The following is a 23,801-nucleotide window of genomic DNA, read 5'->3' as shown; positions in this document are numbered from 1 at the left end:
CACAAAAAATTCGTAATTTGAGACATTACAGAATTTCCTTTCTCTATTACTTCTTGGCAGACCAGAGCCACCATAGCATTGTCACAAAACGGCACAGGCTCTCTCAGGAGTTCAGCATTCGTTTTCTGTGTACAGGAGTGGCGACTCTGGGCTCCTGAGCTCTGAGTGTTAAGTGCAGACAGTCGTTTGTCACCATAAGCTCTGGGCATGCTTCGGCGACCACTGTGCGGCATCGCAGTGGATCATTGTGTGTCACAAGGAACAGGAACCTTAGTTTCACTGGTGAAGCTGGTGAAAACCTCTATGAAAAATCCCTCAATCTCAATGTGTGCAGCACGCTGATGAGATGCATGGCTATTGAGGTGGAAGAGTTATTAGTGGGCAGCCCCTGGGGAGTCTGCTGCAATGCTGTTGTATAAGGATTATCTAGGCACGTGGCGCTCTGTCTAGATGGACTTTTATTTCCCTAGCTCCTCATGAGACTGTGATGTATGCATAGAAATTTTATCTGCCAACTCCCAGCAAAAATGATGGGTTACTGGTAGGTACCAACACTCAATCAAACATGATGACTCTTGTACCCAGTCCTCCTGACTCAGGAGTTAATTCTAAAAGTTAAGGGTCTGGTGACAGAATGCATGCTGGTAAGTGAAAAGGAAAGAGGAACATTTCGAGAATGTTTGTCCTTTCTGTATACCAAGAGGCCTAGAAGGCATTGCTGATACTTTAAAATCAGTCACGGCATTGCGTAATGAAACGTTGTTGGCAGAAACTTCATTGTTGGTAGAACTTCTAGTTCACAAAACGTTAAGGACCTCCAAAAGTTTCAGTGCCTTGGGGACTAAGCCATCGAAACTGAGCAGCACATCACTTCGAATTACAGCAAAGGTATTTTGATGTGCATGGATGTAGTGGACATTCCCAAGGAGGAACAGAAAGATAAGACAGCTCCAGAACGTATAGTCGACATGCAAAACGTAATGAAGAGGCTGCATGTCGATTTTGTAAAATCTGACTCCATTATCTTGTCATTCAGTAGTACGAAACTTCCTGAGAACGTTAAGGCTGATTTGCTTCGTCTAAGCATGTGGCATTATGTTTCAGATGCCAGCGCTCTGGGCATAGTATAGTGTCTAGGAGAAAGCGCCTGTGGCAAATGTGGTAAGCCTACCCACGAAGGATTTGCTTGTCCATCTCCTTTGAAGAGTGTGAACTTCTCTAGGGCTGATCACATCTGGAGTCGGGACTGCAGCATATACTATGGAAAACGAATCATACATGAGCTTAAAACTATGAAACGCATTCGTAAAATGAGGCCTAAACGATGTGTTAAGCCTTGGTGCCCCCAAGCATTTGTACATTCTCTGATTCTGTTATCATCCCTCCGTTACAAAGGTGGATTGTATACTGCCAACACAAAGTGGAGTATACGCCAATACCTACAAATACCCTGCTTCATTGATTTTTTGTGTAAGACCTCTACTACTTGGTTGTTTTACGTGTTGTTTCTTTTTCACACTTTATTATAGCTAAGGAACATTTTACAATGAACAAATTATGTATGTTGATAACATTTTACAATGGACAACATATTTATCTTTATAACATTGGCAATGAACACTTCAGTGGTTACATAACAAATCCAACATACAATAAACGTCCAAGTTCTTTATCTGTGCCTGTGTTCGTCCTTCGCAACGACTTGGGAGTCAGCTGATAAGTGCTTCAAGTTCTGAGACGCAGTCGAGACAAGGGAAGGTTGCATGTTAGGCAAGGTAAATATACTGACCGCAGGCTTTCTGCCCTTCTTGCGGCCGCACGGCCCACAGCTTGAATTCTTCTTCATCTTTTTTGGCGGAGGATGTGTCACGGCCTGGTTGCTGGAACTAGGAATGAAGTCCTTGAGGCGCTGCTTCACCGGTTTAGGAAGGTGCCTGTATGCCTCGTGGAGCTTGTAAAGCTGACCTCCAAAAAGGTCGAGGACGAGAGATTTGAGGAATTGTGGACGTGTAAGGGTTGCCCGAGGCTAGTTGCAGAAGTGGATCACTTGTGCATTGATTCCAGCGGTGTTGAGTAGTGAGAAGATCTTGAGGGGCCATCTTCTGCAAGTTCGGCTCACGTCGAAAGTTCCGAACAACTGATCGACGGTGTCCATACCACCTTTGGTGTTATTGTAGTAGGTAATCACCTCAGTCTTTTTGTTGTACCCTGTCGATTCGTTATGTTATCATCGTGGTGAAAGATGGAGAGAAGAATCAAAACCTTCTTCATTTTGGAATGTAGGAACAGAAGGTGATCTTGTTCCTGAATCCGAACATGCTGTTGCTGGTCAGAGGTGTTAGTCAATGCCCAAAGGATTCCTCTTTCGTTTCTCCTACCTGTTCCGAGCACGGTCATCTTGTCCTTGCGTAGGTGTGTATTGGTCGGTGGAAAGCTGGTGTACCAATTGTCCATCATTAGGTTTCTTCCCGATCCAGATATCTTGGCTATGAGGCGAGAAATCTCATCAGACGGGATGTGGCTTTTGTGGAAAGCTCTGCCAGGTGGCTTGCCGACATACACCTCAATGCAGGAGGTCTAGAACACCTCAGAGTAGCACATGGTGAAGATCTTGATGCTGTACTTGACCAGCTTTGATGGGATGTATTGAATGAAAGAAAATCGGCCACGGAAGCTCTCCAGTTTATCGTCGATCATAACATTACTACCAAGGATGTAACTTTGCTGACAGTTCTTACTGAACTGGTCAAAAACTTCATGGATTAGAGACATTACATCCTGTGCACGCCTAGCCTGTTGGGTACTGAGATCATAAAATCCGGAACAGTGCAGCAGTCATCTGACACGAGTCATGGTCATCATCAGGTGGAGGATCTCGACACCAGTCCTAATGCTGACACAGAAGCTTGCCTGATTTGCTCGTCAAAATTTGAATCCCTCCATTAGATAGAGAAGCCCAAGGCGAGCCATGGCCTCAAGTTTGTCCTACTTCCCATAGAGACTATCTGTCTTGGTCTTGTAGTTTTTGGTAGTTGTCCCTATTTTCTTGTTGGTGCAATCGACGATGATCTGGACAGTCTCTGGTGTAATGAAACGACTGAGGGCTTCCTCGGGAATCTTTGCATTCCTTGCGTTTCTCGTCCATCCAGGAGCTTCTTTGATGGTGTTCCAAGATCTGCTCCTAACGTTCTGCAGACCCAGAAGATTCTTCATCCAAGGTGACTCCAACCTTTCCGTGGTAGAGGTCGACACATTTAATATGGCCGTCAGTTCCCTCGTCGCCGCCATCCTCATTTGAGTCAGCGTCGTTTTCACTCTCAGCAATTTGACCATCAGACTCCTCGCCCGCCATCATCAACAGAGGTTCGTGCAGTTGGTTATCCTCCACATTCTTAGTTTCCTCCTCCTCTTCCTGCATGTTTCTCAGTAGCTTTCAGCCTAGCGTTTTCCCATCTATATGGCGACATCTAAAATATAATACGCATAACTGTAATATACGATAATCAAATAATTATAATATAATGCAATTCTACAGACGAATACCAGTTGCCCTGTTATAAAACAATTATTATTTACATCGGAATGCATAAAGCTGTTGTAATAACGTATTATGATACAATATTAAGGCTCCACAAAGCATCTGCCACTTATGTATGGCGCAGCAGTGTTGAAAATTCAGGCAACAAGCACGGTAAGGTGGAGTGCAGTAACCCCAAAAGAAAGAAAAAGGGTGTTTCCCCATCAAGTTCTAGCGCACGAATGAGGAAAAGGCGTGGAGCGCACTTGCCATTGACAGCTATTTAGAACCTCAGTAGTGCCTGAGCCTTCATTTCGGTGTTATACACGAAAGTATGGCCCATAGGGTCTGCTGCACCCTGGTTTTCTACTGGAGGGTTAAACAGCCAGTCCAGAAAGTGGATGCTGTTACACAAATGGAGGTTTCTAGTGTCAGCACAAGTACTTAGGTTTGTCAACGCAGTTGTACTGCTGCATTCACTTCGAAGCCTGTGTCTCCCGAGATAACTTCAAAAAAGGCCATGATTGTCAGTGTTGCAGAGCTCCCTCTTACTCCTAAGATTCAATCTGGTTCACTGTCCACAGCTGCCACTAACCCAAGTTGTGGCTCCGAAGGACCTCAGAACAAAAACTCAAAGTCGAAGGCGAAGAATCATTCACTGACGAAGATGGAAAATACACAGTCCTACGATGTCGACGTCATGCTCTGAGATGCCTCTCTTGACTCTTCTTCAGAGGCGATGGCCCTTGGTATCTGAATGGGGTGGTCATCTCGCTCATGACTGAGCCTCCACACGTTGTGGATTCCCCTACCCAGCAGAAAGACAGGATGAGAATGCTACTCCCATGATAGAAGGCTCCCATCCTACAGTGGAACATCAATGGGGTAAGGACACATGTGGAGGAACTGAAACTCCTAGCAGAGGCACGTCCTCCGTGCTTGTGCCTACAAGAAAGACATTTTAAAACCACTGATAATTCTGAGCAGTGGGGCTATACCCTTCATCGAAAGGAGGAGTTAATTGGGAACGGAGACAATGGAGGGGCTACTGTGTTTGTCAAAAGTACAGACCACTCCTCTCCTTCCATCTTGGTTATTGAGTTACAGGCAGTGCCTGTTGAAGTTCATGTGGGTCAGAAAATCACTGTCTGCCTACTGTACTCACCTTTACAAGATGCAATAGACTGAGGCTCTCAAGGGCCTCACTGAACGACTCTCTCGCCCATTTTTCCTACTGGATGGTTTCAGTGCCAATAAGGTATTATGGGGCTCGAACTATACTTGCCCAAAGTTTCGACTCTTCAAGAACTTCATGATGTCCGTCCACAATACAGGCAGTCTCACTTACTTTTCAGCTGCTCCTGGTTCGTCTTCAGCCATTGACCACTCCTGCCCTTGTAGACTCAGTTATGTAGGAGGCAACTCATGACCCTCATCTGAGTGACTGCTTCCTCCTGTAGATCCACGTACTGGGTGGAGTGTTACTTGAAAAGAAGCCACTGAGTTGGCTGGTCAGCAGGGCTAGCTGGATGCTGTTCAGTAAGCTGACTTTGCTTGAACACCTTGACAGCATCCAGGAATGGCTGGAACACATCATATAAGTGATCCATCACGCCTCTGATTTATCGATCCCAAAGTCATCAGGTAGTCTTAGGAGGTGGCCTGTTCCTTTGTGGATCAGTGAGTGTCACACAGCAATCTGTGACAGGCGTGCTGCTTCTCGATAGTTTAAGTACCATCTCACGGCCTTTTAGTTCACGAGGACGGATGCGTAATTAAGGAGAGTAAGAAAACGTCATGCCAAGTGGTCCTTGGCTCCATCAACCGTTCCACTTGTTCCATAAAAGTATGTAAAGCCATCAGGAGAGTTTCTGACAAAATCATTCATTTGCCAACAACAGCAGTGCTTCAACACAGTTGTCTCCAAACAACACCTAGAAACATCGCTGAGACGATGGCAGAGCATTTTGCAGCGACTATTTCCAATGCCAGTCACGATACGGCGTTTTTCTGCTACTGAGCGACTGGAGACAGGAACAAGCTGGACTTCAGATACGACAATTTTGAATCTTACCACTATCGTTTTCCCATGGGGGACCTGGAATCAGCACTGTCGAACGCTCGTAACACTGCAACTTGTCACGGCCAAGTCTGGTACTGCATGCTTCGACATTTACCGGTATTGTCAAAGTAAATCCTCCTTGAATGTTTTGATGTTATGTAGCAGATATGCTAGTTTCCAAACTCGCGGAGAGAGGCAATATTGGTACCTTTCCTCACACCAGGAAAGGAGCACACATTACTCAGCAGTTACTAGAGCGTCTCCTTAACGAGCTCTGTAGGAAAAACCTTGGAGCGAATGGTTAACCGTTATCTGGTCTGGTTGTTAGAGACCAGGCAACTACTTAGTCGTTCTCATTGTGGATCCAGTGATGTCAGTCCACAGTCGACAATCTGAGGCTGCTAGAGGCGGTTATTCAACAAGCTTTCCTGCGTAAACACCACTGATTGCGATATTATTTTATATCAGTAAGGCATACGATACTGCTTGGAGACACAGTATTCTCGCGCAACTGCATCAATGGGGATATCGTCGCCATCTCCCCACATTCATACGGTTCTTGTCTAAGCTTCTTTTTTAGGTTTCGAGAATGGTAAAAACCTCTGAAAAAAACCCCAATCTTAAGGTATGCTGCATGCCGATGAGATGCATGTCATAGCGTTTTGAACAGAAAATGGTGTTCCTCAGAGCAGTATTTGAGGTGCTACTCTGTTTGCCATAATCATAAACAGTATCATGTCTCCACTGAGGATTCCTGCAGAATGCTCCTTATTTGCGAACGATTTTGCCGTTTTCTGTTCCTCTTCCAATATTGCAAAGACGAGTTTTTAGTTTTCTGCAAATAAGTGTACATGCATTGTAATCGCTCTCGTCATATTTTTCTTTCCTTGCATATAGAGTAATCGCACGTTATATTTTTAAAGATTAGTGATGTTTCTGGGCCTCATTTTTGATTCCAAACTCTCATTGGTGCTATATCTGATGATGAAAGCCATAACCTTGAAGACACTGAATATGATTATGAGTCTTAGCCACAGGTCTTGCGGAGGGAACAGGGCACATCTTCTGCATTTTTATAGGGTTTTCATGCGTTCGTGGCTGGACTGTGGATGCTTAGTGTATGGATCAGCGAGGTTCTCTTATCTGAAGGTCACTGACGTCTTCCAACATGAGGGTATTAGGCTGCCCACAGGTGCACATAGGGCAAACCCAATACCTAGTCTCCGTGCTGAGGTTGGTAAACCGCACTTACAAACCGACGGCAACTCCTCGTGTTGCATCAGGCAGGTAGGTTGGTCACATATCCGAATTCACATGCACACCATACTTTAGCTCATCCACCTCTGGAATGCCTTTTCTCCAATCGCCCACGAGCAACAAGGCAGTTCGTGATATGGGCATGGCGTGTGCTTAATTCGCTTAGTGTGGAGCAAGTACAACCCCAAATCCAGGATTTTAATCGTTTGCCACATTAGTTACTACAGAGGCCCAGAGTAATTTTAGATTTAGTGCAGTACAGGTGATGTTGCACTTCTGCATGTATTTTTAAGCCATTATTTACGGATATTTCTATTGAGCACCTACCTTTGCACTGTCAACAGGGGGACCCCAATGTTTGCTCTGTTTTCACTGATCGTGTGGTCCTCAATGTCCGCCAGCGTCTTTGACGCGCAATTACATGCGATCTTGTGAGCCCTGGAGACATGATGTCGGTACTCAGTTCGTTGTCTGTTCCGATTCTCCAAACGCCCTTCACTCTCTACAACGGTTGTATCCAGAATATAGAGTAGTTAGAATAGCCAGGATGGCTTCTTCCAACTACAACGGCTGGGAAATGAGGTGTCTTTCTTCAAGGTGCCAGGGCACATGAGTATTTCGGGAAATGAAAGGGCGGATTTGCAGCCAAGTAGGCATGTCGCTAACCTCTGTCATTTCAGTGGGCCATCACCATGCACGCTACCATCTGGCTATTGAAATACAGAGTCAGGCGAGAACGGGAAGATGAGTGACTGGAAGTGGCAGACAATAAGCTCCATTTTACAAAGCCCACAACGAGGTCCTTCAGCCATGTCCATCAGACGAGATCTCCTTAATCGTCTTGTCATACGCCAGCGTCCTATGACGCACGTCTCCTGGTTTCGACAAGAGGATCCTGAACTATGTGGCGCTTGTGGCAATCACCTTGACATAGGCCAGCGTCCTATGACGCATGTCTCCTGACTTCGACAAGAGGACCCTGAACTATGTGGCGCTTGTGGCATACACATAACTATGAGCCACGTTTTATTAGGCTTTGTTTTATTCTAGGACTACAGGATAGCGTCAGGATTTCCGACACTTCTGTCCTCTATTTTACGTGACTTTCCAACGAATGTGAGTGGGGTTTTGAAGTTTTCTGATTTGTCCAACATTTTCCGAAAGATTTTAGAGAGATATCCTTAATGTGTTGCCAGCGTGAATGGCTCACCAACGTTTTTAGTAAGTGGTAAGCTGGTGTCATTTGTCTGTGCCAATGTTTTAGCTCCTCTACCATATTACTTGCATTTCAATCGTTGGGATCGCAGCTCTCACTCTTCCTCGTTGTCTTGAGGCGTGTGGGATTGAGTGATGGAGTGAGTTAATGCGATTGCGATGGGAGTGCATTTTACCCACATTCAGTACTGATAGCCTTGCCGTTGAGCACCTAGAAAGTCAAAATACACACACACACACACACACACACACACACACACACACACACACACACACAAACATACACACACACACGTGCATAGGCACATTAAAATTTTTCTTGCAAAAGATCATATCGTTTTCGGTGTAATTTATGTTACCACCATCAGTAAAAAGACAGTCAAGTTTCTCCAGTCATAACCACAAACCAAAGAATTCGTCAATTGATGCCATCTTCTTGCCTAACAACTGAGGGATGTTTAGGAGTTTGGAGGACGCCATGTTGACACTTTCCACCAGTACAGATTGCTGTTTAGCTGCGGCTAACAGGGCTTGTTATATACTGTAAAAATCGAAGATGGATCACACACACATGGCGTCACCTACGGTTATGTCCCCTAGATTTAGAAGGTTGCTATGTCCAACACTGGTGTATGTTATAGTACCCTGCAATATTTGGCTTATGCGAAACTGTGCCCCAGATTATGAGGTGTGGGATCACTGTAACTTGAAGAAAATCCGATGTAAGACAGACAAAATATAGTCAGTGTGTTGTTATTGTATATATAACACGTCATTATCTGGATGTTAGACAAGTGATATAGTGAGGAATAGTTATAGGATCTACTGAGTGGGGTGAACAGTCATCTGTGCATGGAATATGATTTGAAGGTAAATAAAACAAAGAAGAAAGTTTGGGACCAATAGTCCTGAAATTATTGTACCACGTAGTAGACGAAAGGGAAGTCAAGCAGGATGAAGGAATTGAGGAGGAACTTAGAAGCAGACCCCAACAGGTAAAGAGAGTATTCCTCGCCAAGAGAAGTCTACTAGAATCAAACATATACCTTGTTTAAAACAAAAATTATAACGTATGCATATGTATGTAACATTGTATGCAAGACAATCTTGGGCTGTGGGATAACTGCAAAAAAAGATTATCAAAGTGCTTGGGAAGCTGTCCTGCAAATGGGCGCCGAGAACAAAGTCGACTGATATGACAGTAAACGAGAAGGTTTTCTGTAGAATCGGCGAGGACACGTATAAATGGAAATTATTAACTAGAAGAAGCTATAGAATGGTAAACATGTAGTACATCAGGAATAAAAACTTCCAAGCTACTTGTGCATGTATGTCAAATTGACAGATTAGCGCAGGCCAGATGAAAGAGATATAATTTCATGCAGACAGGAAAAATTAACGAGACAAGTGGAAAGATGTGTTTCAATGCATTGTAGAAAAAAGCAGAGGAATAAAAATAAAGTGAATGTTATTTTCCAGACTCTAGATATCTCTTCCCTGCTCCTGTCACTTGTAATTCGGTAGAAATTATGTGTGCAGTGATTACTTTCGATACAGATTAACTTCAGCATATCTTGATCTGACCAGTCGATTCTGTCCCTTCGGCTCAAACTAGTAAGAACGTCTAAATGTAGCTTCTTGCTTTGTGCTAGCTTGCTGTGGTTTCCAAGTAAATTAAATTCAAACGCTATTCTCAGCAAATAAACAGTTCACACATCGGCTGGTACTGATAGTTACTTTCACAGCATCAAAGTTAAAGCAAAGTGTTTAAAGGGTGCTCACCAAAGCAACATATTAGTCGCCATATCGTAGAAGGACTGTCACGTGCTGTCTAAACCCGAATTTATGCCACTCCCCCACCGTTTGGATTCATCATCACTGTCTTTTCCCCCTCAGGAGCTCTACAATCGTTTGCTGGATACGAGCTTGGCGACCCTGGGGTTCCTGGGCTGGGAGTGGTAAGTGCCGCCAGTCCCCTGTCACAGTAAGCTCTGGGCATTCTTCAGTAACCACCGTGTGGCGTGGCGGTGGAACGTTGTGCGTAAGGGGGAACGGGGATCTTGGCTTGACCACCTAATTCGCGAGAATGGTTAAAACCTCTAAAAAAACCTGAATCTTAAGGTATGCTGCATGCCGATGAGATGCATGGCTGTTGCGTTTGAACAGTCGGTATTGGGCGACCTCTAGGGTATCTGCCGTGCCTCAGTTGTGCCGGGACGACTCAGGCAAGTGGGTCTCTGTCTGGGCAGACTGTTTGTTTTTCTAGCAGCTCGTGGGATCACTATGGCATCCACAACTTCTCATAAGTTGCATCCAACAGTCTTGGGTGATCTGTTGGGTAGTACTCACAGACATCCTTCAAAGCGAGTACTGGAGGATAGCTATTCCGAGCAGTTCCTTTAACGTTCTGGCATTGTATCGTAACTGGGCGCGCCCAGCGTGTCAAACTGTGTGTCGTGTGATCAGAAGAGAAGCTGGTACATTTGAGAAGGTATCGCCCTTCCGTATCCAGAAAAGCCTTAGTGGTTTAGCTGCAACTCTCAAATCGGTCAGATGGTTGCGTAATGAAACTGTTGCTATTTCCCTGCAAACTCCAGCGGTGACCACTGTTTTCATTTCTGCTCTTGCTGTCTCGATGCAAACTCAGATGATGACCACTGCATTCGCTCCTGCTGGTGATGCTACTTTGGCATGAAAAGTGCTGCACACTGGCTTGACAGAGTCAATCTCAGTATCGTCGAATCTGAAGGAGAAGATTAGGATTAAGTGTGCTATCAACAAGGCGGAATAGAAGAAGTTGGCTTGTCAGATCCAGGATCCTTTAGCGGATGACGAGTCAGCCATGGACTTTGAACTTTGCTTTGGTGAACCCCTGAGTCCGTTCAGTTCTCCTCCTTCTGAAGTGGGTTCTCCTACATAAACAGCAGCAAGAGGAAAACATAAAACTCCCAGATAAATGGCTCCTGTGCTTCAATGGAACATGAACAGGTACAGAACACATATGGAGGAGCCAAAACTGTTGGCAAACGGGAAAACACTCTGTCTGTGTCTACAGGAAACAGATTTTAAACGTGACACCACTATGCTCAGGAGATGCAGCTCTCATCAGAACGATGACCTCAGAGGTGTAGTGCAAACGGTGGAATACTGTCTTTGTGAATGACGCGTACCACTGCACTTTTGTCTGCTGCAGAACAACTATTCAGGCACTTTTTGTCACGGTTTATATTCCATTTGCTTTTACCATCTGTTGTGTATCTTCCGGCCAACGAAATGTGGATAGAGTGGGTTTTTCTGACGTGATTTCACAACTCCCCCCAGCCTTCCTACTTGTAGGAGATGTCACTGTACACAATTGGCTACGGGAATCTTCTTCAGTGGGCCCCAGGGGTCGGGTTGTCAAAAGCTTTACCGTGTCAAAGTAGTTATGCCTCCTTAGCGCTGTTGGTAACAGATACTTAAGCACTGCCATGGGATCATTCTTGGCCACAGACCATATTTGCTGCTCACCTGCCCTTGTCGATGTTGCTTACTTTTCAGTGGTCGCCGACTTACATTCCAGTGACCATATCAACATCTGGATCCACCTCTAACATATAGCTGTCCCTGAAAGGAAACCACCATGGTGGAGGCTTAGCAGAGCGAAATGGACACTGTACAGTCAATTAGGTGTTTTTGAAGGTCGAGATAGTGTCCAGGACTGAGTGGATCACATCACTAATGTGATCCACCCTACCCCGCTGATGTGTCTGTCTCCAAGTCTTCAGAACAACTTCGAAGAGACATATCCCACGGTGGAACGATGAGTAGATGAGTGTTGCTCCACCACCAGGGGGAGAGGGATTAAACGTCAATCTTTTGCTATAAAACTCGTAGCCCTCCGAATCTCAAGGGCAAAGGCAAGATGGACAGTCAGGGAGAACATTAGAGGTCTTTTCAACTATTTATGGACTCGATCAATCTTTCCACCAGCCCTTTGAAGGAATGTGGACCATACGGAGGCTATCTGGCAAAAATGCAAGACGACCTGTAATTGCTGTGCTACGGTAAGGGTGTCTACAATTTAACCTGGGGACAAAGCGAGTGCCATGGCTGATTGCTTTGGTTTGATAACTGCCACTGCAAACCAAAATCCAGCTGTCCACCACTGTTGGGCATTAGTTTAGGCAGGGGTGGTAGAAATTTTAATTCTACCAACAGCGAGGATAACAGTTGGCGAGGATAACAATTGCCATTTTTCCATGTGGGATCTTGAGTGTTCCCTGTCTCAATTCAAGGAGATTGCCCTGGGTAGGAGTCGAATCCCGAACAGCGTGTTACAGTACCTTTACCAAGATGCAGTGGCAATACTCTTCTCCGTTTTTAATACAGTTTGGTTGACTTGGGACTTTCCTGACCCATGGAGGGAAGTGATTTTAGTGCCCCCCCCCTCCTCGAATTCATGGAAGGGCCCCATGTTTCCCAGTAGTTACCATAGTGTAGCCCCTCACTAGCTGCATGGGAAAATATACAACACATCATCAAAAGCCATCTGATTCTGGTCCTACAATCGTGGGACCTACTTAGTCGCTCCCAGTGTGGGTTTCAGAGATATCTTCCACCCTTGAAAAACTCATCCTGCTGGAGGCGGAATCCAACAATCCTTCCTATGCAGACAGCACCTCATAGGTGTCTTCTTCAATCTTGAGGGGCCTATGACGCTACCTGGGCGGCATCACTGACTGAAACAGCTGCGTCAGTGGGGTTTCCAGGGACGATTACCAGTTTTCATACCGTTCTTCCTTTCCAGACGATTTTTTCGATATCGTGATAGTGATGCTCTTTCCGATGGTTTGAGCAAGAAAATGGGGTCCCTAGAGGGTCTGTTTAATGTATAACTCTGTTCGTAGTTGCCATCAATGGTACTACTTCCATAGTTAAGTTTGCTGTTCGACATTCATTGTTTCTGAATGATTATACCATCTTCTGCTTCTCCTCCCAAGAAGCAAATTCCATCGTCAGTTGCAACTTAAGATATAGAGATTGGAAGACTGGGCAGATAGTGCAGATTTTAAATTCTGCTCAGACGAATGTGATTGTGTTAATTTCAGTCGTTCTTGTCGCCCTTTTAACCTGCCTCATCTTATAATGAGGGATACAGTTCTTCCTTTAAACGTTCAGTGAAATTTCTTGGTCTCACTTTCGATGAGCGCCTCACGTGGTAACCACATCTGAAGGCTGTTAAGTCCAAAGGTTTAACGGCACTGAATACTTTAAAATGCTTGAGCAACAGGTCGCAGGGAGGAGACTGAACATGTCTGCTTCAGTTTTACACGGCGTTTTGCGATTCCGACTCGACTATGGTCGTACAGTTTATGGCTCACCACTATCATCTTATCGTAAGATAGTTGATGGAGGAGATTCGGTTTGCGACGGGAGCGTATAGGACGAGTTCAATTCCTAACCTCTGTGTCGAGGCTGGTAAACCACCTCTTGTCCTCTTTCGGCGTGTCTCAGGAAGCATAATGTTTACAGCCTTCCCTCCATTCCACAACCACCGGCATTCCATACTATTGCTCGCCCTCCACTGGATCAACAATTTAGAGATAGGCCGCAAACGACAAAGCCATTTGGCATTCCTGTGTTGTAGGACTGATATTTCAGTGCTTCATCCCGGCTGGAATCTTTCATCGACCTACCTAATGCGGATATCCAGGATTATTTTGGATTTATCATTGTGCAAGAAAATTTTTACACTGGCCTCTTTTTTTAAGTGGATGTTTTGCAGGGTTGTAGTCTAACACTGTGACTCTGTGGTCGTTTCCAGTGATGGGTCTATGCAAAATAATTCCGTCAGCCATATTGTGTTATCTCCAGACTGTGTCGTCAAGATTCGCTTGCCTGGTACATTTACAATGTATAAAGCTGAACTATATGTTACGTTGAGGGCACTGGAATAATGCTGAGCCGGCCGTTGGGGCCGAGCGGTTCTAGGTGCTTCAGTTCGGAACCGCGGGAACGCTACGGTCGCAGGTTCGAATCCTGCCTCGGGCATGGATGTGTGTGATGTCCTTAGGTTGGTTAGGTTTAAGTAGTTCTAAGTTCTAGGGGACTGATGACCTCCGATGTTAAGTCCCATAGTGCTCAGAGCCATTTGAACCAAAAATGCTGAGCCTTCCTGCTACCAAATTCCTCACCTGTACCGATTCTCTAAATGCCCTTCCGGCTATTTATCACTTGTATCCAACCGAAAAGTATCCTCAGCTGTTTCATTACACGCTTTCCCACTTACAGAGGCAGGGAAAGGATGTGGCACTCTGCTGGGTACCAGGACACGTGGGTATTCACGGCATGGAAGCAGCAGATGCATCAGACAAGGATCCCTGTTTGGAAGATACAATTTCTGCATGCGCTCTGCCTCTTAAAAAACTGCTTTTTGCATAATTTATAAAATATGCCGCAAACGTTTCATTAATGCTAAAAGACATCAAGAATAAATTTTCGCTGTGTAAATAAATCTGTAAATTAAGGAGAAAATGTAATAATTTAATATAAAAAATGTGTTCTATACTGTTCATATAAAGAATGAGTCAGAGAAATGTTTTTATATCGAAACTTGATGAAAGACACTGTGAAGCAAGTTGAGAGCACTAGCCATAATTTTTTTTTTTTTTGGTTGTATTAGACAAGAGCTGTGATCCGTCTCTCTCTCTCCTTTGTTTTCTATGGCTGTTTCATAAAATAAGTGTAGCTTTCCTATCTGTAACTTTTAGTTAAATAATTACGTAAATTTAATTATAATACCCGTGTCTGAACCAAGAAACCTACATTCCTCTTTAATTAATGTCACATCTCAATTTATTATGTTGTGTTTTAGAACCTTTTCAGGCTATAGCGAAGGGGAGTTGCCAAAGAATTGTTAGGTGGTCACAATTGAACGCTACTAGTGTCTACTTTATCAAACTTCTCGTCAGTCTGATGGGAATCTGACGCTGGATGGCGGATTGCGATTTCCTTATTAAAAAAGTAAAAATTTTCTATGCACCGTTCTACCATTACAGGAGCTTTGCCACTATCAGAAGTGACTAAAACGTTTTATAAAACAATTTTTTTAAATATCAGGCATATTATACCCTGTCCATGCAGTTACATCGCCATTGGGTTACTGAAACACACCATGCCTCTGTGGGAGGGGGAGTGGATAGCGTTGTTGAAGAACAGCAAGCTGAGGACTGTGAAATCGAGGACATGACTGTAGCGTTCCACCTTCTGGCCACTGCGACGGGAACAAGTACTTCTAACGTGCATCTGGATACGACACTATGGATTCCTCCTTCAGCATTAAGACCAACCGGTGTGCAGCGCGTGTGGTGCAGAGGTTTCTGCATCCCACATTTTAACTGAATGCGTTTTCTACCAAGCCATGATCGCTGCAATCCACTCATCAGTTGACTTTCCCTCCATTTTAGGTGATGACGAATAAAATGTGGTTCGTGCTTTAAGATTTTCTGTGACGTCTGGTCTTCTCCGTAGTATCTTAGGTAGAATGTCCTAATGAGTTTCTAGGGTGATTGGTACATCGTTTACTTTCCAGTTGATCATGTGGGCATAGTTCCTTGTTCAGTTACACTACTGGCCATTAAAATTGTTAAACCACGACGATGACGTGCTACAGACGCGAAATTTAACCGACAGGAAGAAGATGCTGTGACATGCAAATGATTAGCTTTTCAGAGCATTCGCACAAGGGTGGCGCCGGTGGCGACACCTACAACGTGCCGACATGAGGAAAGTTTCCAACCGATTCCTTATACACAAATAGCAGTTGACCGGCATTGCCTGATGAAACGTTGTTGCGATGCCACGTGTAAGGTGGAGAAATGCGTACCATCACGTTTCCGACTTTGATAAAGGTCCGATTGTAGCCTATCGCAATGCGGTTTATAGTATCGCGACATTGTTGCTCACGTTGGTCGAGATCCAATGACTGTTAGCAGAATATGGAATCGGTGGGTTCAGGAGGGTAATACGGAATGACGTGCTGGATCCCAATGGCCTCGTATCACTAAGAGTCGAGATGACAGGCATCTTATCCGCGTGTCTGTAAAGGGTCGTACAGCCACGTCTCGATCCCTGAGTCAACAGATGGGGACGTTTGCAAGACAACAACCACCTGCACGAACAGTTCGACGACGTTTGCAGCAGCATGGACCATCAGCTCGGAGACCATGGCTGCGGTTACACTTGTTGCTGCATCACAGACAGGAGCGCCTGCGATGGTGTACTCAACGACGAACCTGGGTGCACGAATGACAAAACGTCATGTTTTCGAATGAATCCAGGTTCTGTTTACAACATCGTGATGGTCGCTTCCGTGTTTCGCGACATCGCGGTGAACGCACATTGGAAGCGTGTATTCGTCATCGCCACACTGGCGTATCACGCGGCGTGATGGTATGGGATGCCGATGGTTACACGTCTCGGTCACCTCTTGTTCGCACTAACGGCACTTTGAACAGTGAACGTTACATTTCAGATGTATTTCGACCCGTAGCTCTACCCTTCATTCGATCCCTGCGAAACCCTACATTTCAGCAGGATAATGCACGACCGCATTTTGCAGGTCCTGTACGGGCCTCTCTGGATACAGAATATGTTCGACTGCTGCCCTCGCCAGCACATTTTCCAGATCTCTCACCAACTGAAAACGTCTGGTCAATGGTGGCCGAGCGACTGGCTCGCCAGAATACGCCAGTCACTACTCTCGATGAACTGTGGTATGGTGTTGAAGCTGCATGGGCAGCTGTGCCTGTACACGCCATCCAAGCTTTGTTTGACTCAATACCCAGGCCTATGAAGGCCGTTATTACGGCCAGAGGTGGTTGTCCTGGGTACTGATTTATCAGGATCTGTGCACTCAAACTGCGTGACAATGTAATCGCATGTCAGTTCTAGTATAATATGTTAGTCCAATGAATACCCGTTTATCATCTGCATTTCTTCTTGATGTAGCAATTTTAATGGCCAGTAGTGTATTTTAAATATTATTTGGTATTTTACTAACGCAGTGCACAGAGGCATCTCTCTTCTACGGTGTTGTGTGACAGTGTGGGTGAGTGTCCGAGGGTGGCTGCGAATTCCATTTTTAATATACATTTTGTTGGATGCTTCTCATAACTGGTAACCATACTTGTACTCTTTCATTTGCAGTATATCACACTGTGGAGCTGTAAGTGTAGCCTGCACCATGACAGTAAGTACAGCATAGTATGTCATGTAATGTACCAAAATAATAAAATTGTAAAGGAACGAAAGTAGTACAATAAAAATGGCGTGTCCTGTCTGGGCATAAAGTATAATCGTACATCTTTCAATAATACATTGGCTCCATGTCTGGGCTTATAGTACAAAAAGGTGCAATAAAGCAATACAATGTCGAAACGGGTGCATTAAAACGAACAAATAAGTAAAATAAAGGAAGGAAGAAGTACAACGAAAACTTGCAATAAAAAACTGTGTGCCCTATTTGGGCATAAACTAAAATCGTACCAATCGTAAGAATACCCTGGTGCCCTCTCTGGGCTTACATTATAAGCATGTGGAATAAAACAGCATAGAATTTCGAAAGATATGAAGCTAGCCAGTGGCTTACGAATACATTTAAACATTTATTTATCGAATTGTACATGGATCTCTTCCATTAGCTTGTAATGCAAAAATAGCATCCTGTACTTACTGTCATTGAGAAGCCTACACTTATGGCACCGCACAAGTGATTTGCTTTCCACGTTTTAACTACTACTTGTGGTTTTTTCTGCAGTAAAGTAAAAAAAAAAATATTTTTAAAAATTTTGTAGCTTATCTATTATTTATCTATTCACCAACACCTCGATACAAAGTACCACATGACTGTGACGTCATATTGTGTTCCTGTTTGTCCTTGTAAGCAACGGCTTTAATTTACGATAGACTCCTACATGTTCGACAACAACCAATATTGTTTATTACGTGAGACTTTGGACTAATGCCACCTGTTGTTTTACGGCGTGTAACTACATGGTGCGTATGTTTGCACTTACGATACGTTGTCGACTATCTTGTATTTGTTGCTGATTCTCTTCTTTTGTAATTTTTACCACTGAAGATGACTATGTAACAGCTGGAATCTAGATCCGCTGTAATAAAACGACGGATTCCGAGATCGATTGCTGTTCTCTTCTCCACTTCTTTTCTCCGTTTCCTATATTCAACGATCGCTGCGTACGAAGGAATCATATGGATTCCAATCTGATTATTTTGGAGTATATTAGCCGCAGGTCTTGGGGAGCGAACAGGACGCGTCTGTATCAAATTTCTTGAAATTTTCCTGTTTCCCGCTCTGAGGAGTATTATTCTTTGTAATTTTTTGGGTTACTTTTGTTGATATCTAATAGTATTTCATTAATCGATCAAATTTTTTTTCTATTTTTGTTTATGTATACACATATGCATATAAAACATAAAAAAAAGTTTTTCATCAGCTCGGTTCCGACAGTTCCGGAACGTGTACAGAAAATTGGAATAGAGATCAACAAAAACATCATTTCCGCCCTTTTAATTGCTCATGAAAACCACACATTGCATGTAGTACCACCATACAGCGAGACCTTCAGAGGTGGTGGTCTAGATTGCTGTACACACCGGTGCCTCTAACGCCCAGTAGCAAATCCTCTTGCATTGAAGCATGCCTGTATTCGTCGTGGCATACTATCTACAAGTTCATCAAGGCATTGTTCTTCCAGACTGTCCCAACCTCAACAGCGATTCGGCGTAGATCCTTCAGAGTGGTTGGTGGGTCACGTCGTCCATGCATGAACAGCCCCTTGAAAACTATCCCAGACATATTCGATAGGGTTCATGTCTGGCTTACATGCTAGCCACTTTAGCCGAGCGATGACGTTATTCTGAAGAAGTCATTCACAAGATGAGCACGATAGGGGTGCAAATTGTTGTCCATGTAGACGAATGCCTCGCCGATATGCTGCCAATATGGTAGCCCTATCGGTAGGAGGATGGCATTCACGTATCGTACAACCGTTAGGCACCATCCATGACCATCAACGGCGTACGTGGGCCCCACATAGCGCCACCCCAAAAGAGCAGGTAACATCCACCTTGCTGCACTCGCTGGACAGTGTATCTAAGGCGTTCAGCCTGACCGGATTGCCTCCTAACAATTCTCCGACGACTGTCTGGTTGAAGGCATATGCGAAGTGAAGAGAACGTGATGCAAATCCTTGCTGGTCCATGTTGTTGGGCTCATCTGTACTGCGCTGCATTCTGCCGTGGTTGTAAATATGGACCTCGTCTTCGGATGTCGGGAATGAAGTTGCGTATCATGCAACCTATTGCGCACAGTTTGAGTCCTAACACGACGTCCTGTGGCTGCTCGAAAAGCATTATTCAACATGGTGGCGTTGCTGTCAGGATTCCTCCGAGCCATAATCCATACGTAGCGGTCGTCCACTGCAGTGGTAGCCCTTGGGTGGCCTGAGTGAAGTATGCCATCGACAGTTCCTGTCTCTCTGTATCCTCTCCATGTCCGAACAACATCGCCCTGGTTCACGCCTGGACACTTTCCTTGTTGAGAGCCCTTCCTGGCACAAAGTTACAATGCCGACTCTATCGAACCGTGGTATTGACCGTCTAGTCATGTTTGAACTACAGACAAAACGAGCCGTGTACCTCCTTCCGGGTGCAATGTCTGGGACTGATCGGCTATTGGACCCCCTCCGACTAATAGGCGCTCCCCATGCATGGTTATTTACATCTTTGGGCGGGTTTAGTGGCATCTCTGAACAGTCAAAGGGACTGTGTCTGTGATACAATATCCACAGTCAACGTCTATCTTCAGGAGTTCTGGGAACTGGGGTGATGCAAAACTAGTTTTCAAATGGTTCAAATGGCTCTGAGCACTATGGAACTTAACTGCTGAGGTCATCAGTCCCCTAGAACATAGAACTACTTAAACCTAACTAACCTAAGGACATCACACACATCCATGCCCGAGGCAGGATTCGAACCTGCAACCGTAGCGGTCGCGCTTTTCCAGACTGTAGCGCCTAGAACCGCTCGGCCACTACGGACGGCAAAACTAGATTTGATATATTGGCTGTCTGCATCAGGCTGGGTCAAGGTCTATCACAGCTGTACCATTCAGATCCAAAATCTAATATATATATATATATATATATATATATATATATATATATATATATATATATATATATATATATATATTAGATTTTGGATCTGAATGGTACAAGTGTGATAGACCTTGACCCAGCTTGATGCAGACAGCCAAGCTGCAGCAGCAACGATGCCGGACGGTCAGGGGTAAAACTCAGATACGTGTCCTGAAGGGAAGAAGTAGCTTTCTCAGTAGTTGCAAATGCATCAATGCGACTGATTGTCTGATCTCGTCTTATAAAGTAGTCACCATGGTCTGACAATATCGGTAGTGAGGGTCGAAATAGAAGCTACGTGACTTACTGGTGGAAACATCATCCTGGGGAATATACTCTGGAGTTAAAATAGTCCACCATTCTAATCTTGCCCTTCATTGCAGTCTTCGGGTGAGTACTATTAAACACGGTGTTTCGATTATAAAAAAAATATGAATCTAATCTTCCGCGAGTCGGAGGTAGGAATCCATACACAATGTAAAAGTGGGTGTATGTAATTTCCACATCTCCTAAACCATTGGATCATTTTCAGTCAGACTTGGTACACATATCACATACCGTATGGAAAGACGCACTTACTTTTCAGAGGACTGGAGGGTGTTGGTTGGAAAAGGAGCATACCTCTCTTTGCGCAAATAACCAGATTATATTCGCCCAGTATCTGATAATGAGAGCACTTAGTGACTTGCAGCCAACGTTACGCGTAATTTAAAGTCATTGTGAAACTTTTTCTCGCTGACACTCCCAGGCCAACCCCTCGCAGACAAAATGATGAAACGAATGAAGTGTATCGGTTACTACATTTTCGCCGTTGATGCAGTAAAACTGTCACATCAGATTTGACCTTTCAATTTACTGCTTCTTTACTACCAACTCTATTCGCAACATGTTTCACTGACAGTATCCATATATATCACAACATGTGCCTGCAGAAGTATGTCATTGAACGACATTTTGAGGATGTCATAAACGTTGAGCTGCATTAAAACGAAACTGTAGGGCGTAATGCGCTAGACATATGATCGAAATCTGCATACGAATATCTGTGAAATGTATTACATATATGTTAATATATGAGGCATGCGCATACAGACAAAGGCAAAGGCACAGTAAAAAGTTCCTCCTAAATCCTTTGATCGATTTCAGTCAACATTTGGTACACATATTACTTGCTGTTTGGTAAGATATACTGTCTGGGTAAGAACCACGAAACTTCTGTTGGGATGGAGGTGATGTGATAACTTGGAGAGAGAGAATGTGAGAGAGGGTACAGACAGAGAGAGGAGGGAGAAGATGGACAGAGAGAGGAGGGAGAAGATGGACAGAGAGAGGGAGGAGGAGATGAGAGAAGGTGATGTATTTAGAGGACGTGAGGAGGATATAAAGGGGAAGGAGGAGCAGATGTACGGACTGGAGAGAGAAGAGGAGGAGAAGAACAGGGAGAGGGAAAGGAGGAGATGGACAGAGAGAGGCAGAGGCACTACGCAGACTAATAGAATATTGGAATACATACATAGCCAGGTAATGTTTGGTACTGAGCTAGTGCTGGATGAGAAGACGCGGCTAGGTTGAAATTAGATACAGTGGGAATTAGTGAAGTCTAGTGGTAGGAGAGAAAGGTTTCTGGCCCAGTGAGTACAACGTTACTAATGCAGAATGAAACAGGTGAAGGTTGTTAATAATGAATTTGAAAATGCGACCAGGGACCCACTACAATGATCAGCGTAGCGAATGAATCATCATAGCTAAAATACACACTTCAGCCCGTTTCATCAGAGTTCTAGATCAACATGGACTGTGGGTAACTCTGGGAGATATAGGCAGAAGAAGAACAACTAGACAGAAAACAAGGCCAAATAGATATTTTCGGTTAACATGTGATATATTAAATTTAATTAACACAAAGGGAAAATATTTAAACGCAGCATGTGAAACAATTAAAATGAAATACACTAGTCAAAAAATATTAAGTTCTCCAGGAAATGCAAAGTGACAAAGGAAGAATGCCTAAAGGAGAAAAACTATACAGGAGAAATAGGCATGATGCAAGAAAAATGTAGGTACTGCTCGTAGGAAATTTAAAGAAATCTTTGGAGAAGGGAGAAAAATGTGTAAGAGCATCAAGAGCAGTTTTGGCTGTATTGCCAATCCATTAGTTTGAAAAGAAGAGAGAGCTGAAAGGTGGAAGGATTGTATCGAAGAGTTGCTCAAAAGATAAGAAAGGTGATTTCAATATTAAAGAAAAAGGAAAGGAAATGGTTGAAAATGAGATAGTTAATACGATGTTGCGAGAAGAATTTGTCAAAGCACTAAAAGACCTAATTCGAAACAAGGCACCCACATAAATTATGTTTCTTCAGAACTATTAAGGACATTTTGATGTGCAAGCATTGTAAAACTTCCTGATGGGATGTAGGATATATGAGACAGGTGAAATACTCTCAGCCTTAAAACTCAGCGAGGAGACGGAGTGATAACACACCGGACTCGCCTTCGGGAGGACGACGGTTCAAATCCGCGTTCGACCATGCTGATGTAGATTTTCCGTGATTTCTCTGATTGCACGAGGCAAATACCGGAATGATGGTTCCTTTGGAAGAGCACGGCCGTTTTCCTTTCCCATGCCTGATTCATTCCCAGATCGTGACCAGGGAAAGGAGTGTAGTCGAAACAAGGCAGGTAATACCTCATGTTTTCATTGTGGATGTTATCGAAGAGAACAGATCTAATGTTAGCGTTATGTCCAGTATAGTCTAGTCATGAATGAGGTTCCAAACTGTCTGTTCCAAACAGCTTTAAATGTACCAGTGAAATGCTGGAAGATGCAGTCCGATTAGGGTATGTATCTCCTAGCGATCGGAAGTGTTCTGTACAGTTTTCTGTTCCATGTAGGACTGTGCCCGATTGTGTATAGAAGGAGCCGTGTATGTGTATGTGTGTGTGTGTGTTTGTTTGTGTGTGCGTGTGTGTGTGTGTGTGTGTGAGTGTGCGTGTGCACGCCTGTGTACAGGTCGGCGAATAGCGAGGCGATTGGCGTCCTTACATAGAAGAACCCAATTATGTTCAAGCTTTTACCGGATTTCAGTTTCTTGTCTGTTACGGCAGGTACACCCCTATTTTCCATTACACTAGTTTTATTACGAATATGTTACTGCTTTCAATTTCAGATGTTACCCAACTTTCTTCATGTGGTATTGCATTCACCTTAATTCGTTTTAAGGATCTCTTCAGACTTGCGCTTTGTAACGAATGCTTCAGTAGTTGATAACTAGGATCTAAATAGCTTCGTCTATTGAGGCCATACCTTTAGGTGTTACATTAATACTTGACTGTCTAGTACAAGTAAACCGAACGAGGTGGCGCAGTGGGTAGCACACTGGCCTCGCATTCGGGAGGACGACGGTTCAATCCCGCGTCCGGCCTTCCTGATTTATGTCTTCTGTGATTTCCCTAAATTGCTCCAGGCAAAAGCCTGCATGGTTCCTTTGAAAGGGCACGGCCGACTTCCTTCCCCGTCCTTCCATAATCCGATGAGGCCGATGACCTC

This window comes from Schistocerca serialis, chromosome 6 (assembly GCF_023864345.2).
Source record: "Schistocerca serialis cubense isolate TAMUIC-IGC-003099 chromosome 6, iqSchSeri2.2, whole genome shotgun sequence".
Lineage (NCBI taxonomy): Eukaryota > Metazoa > Arthropoda > Insecta > Orthoptera > Acrididae > Schistocerca > Schistocerca serialis.
The sequence above is the reverse complement of the archived record's forward strand: the minus strand, read 5'-3'. Positions refer to the sequence as shown.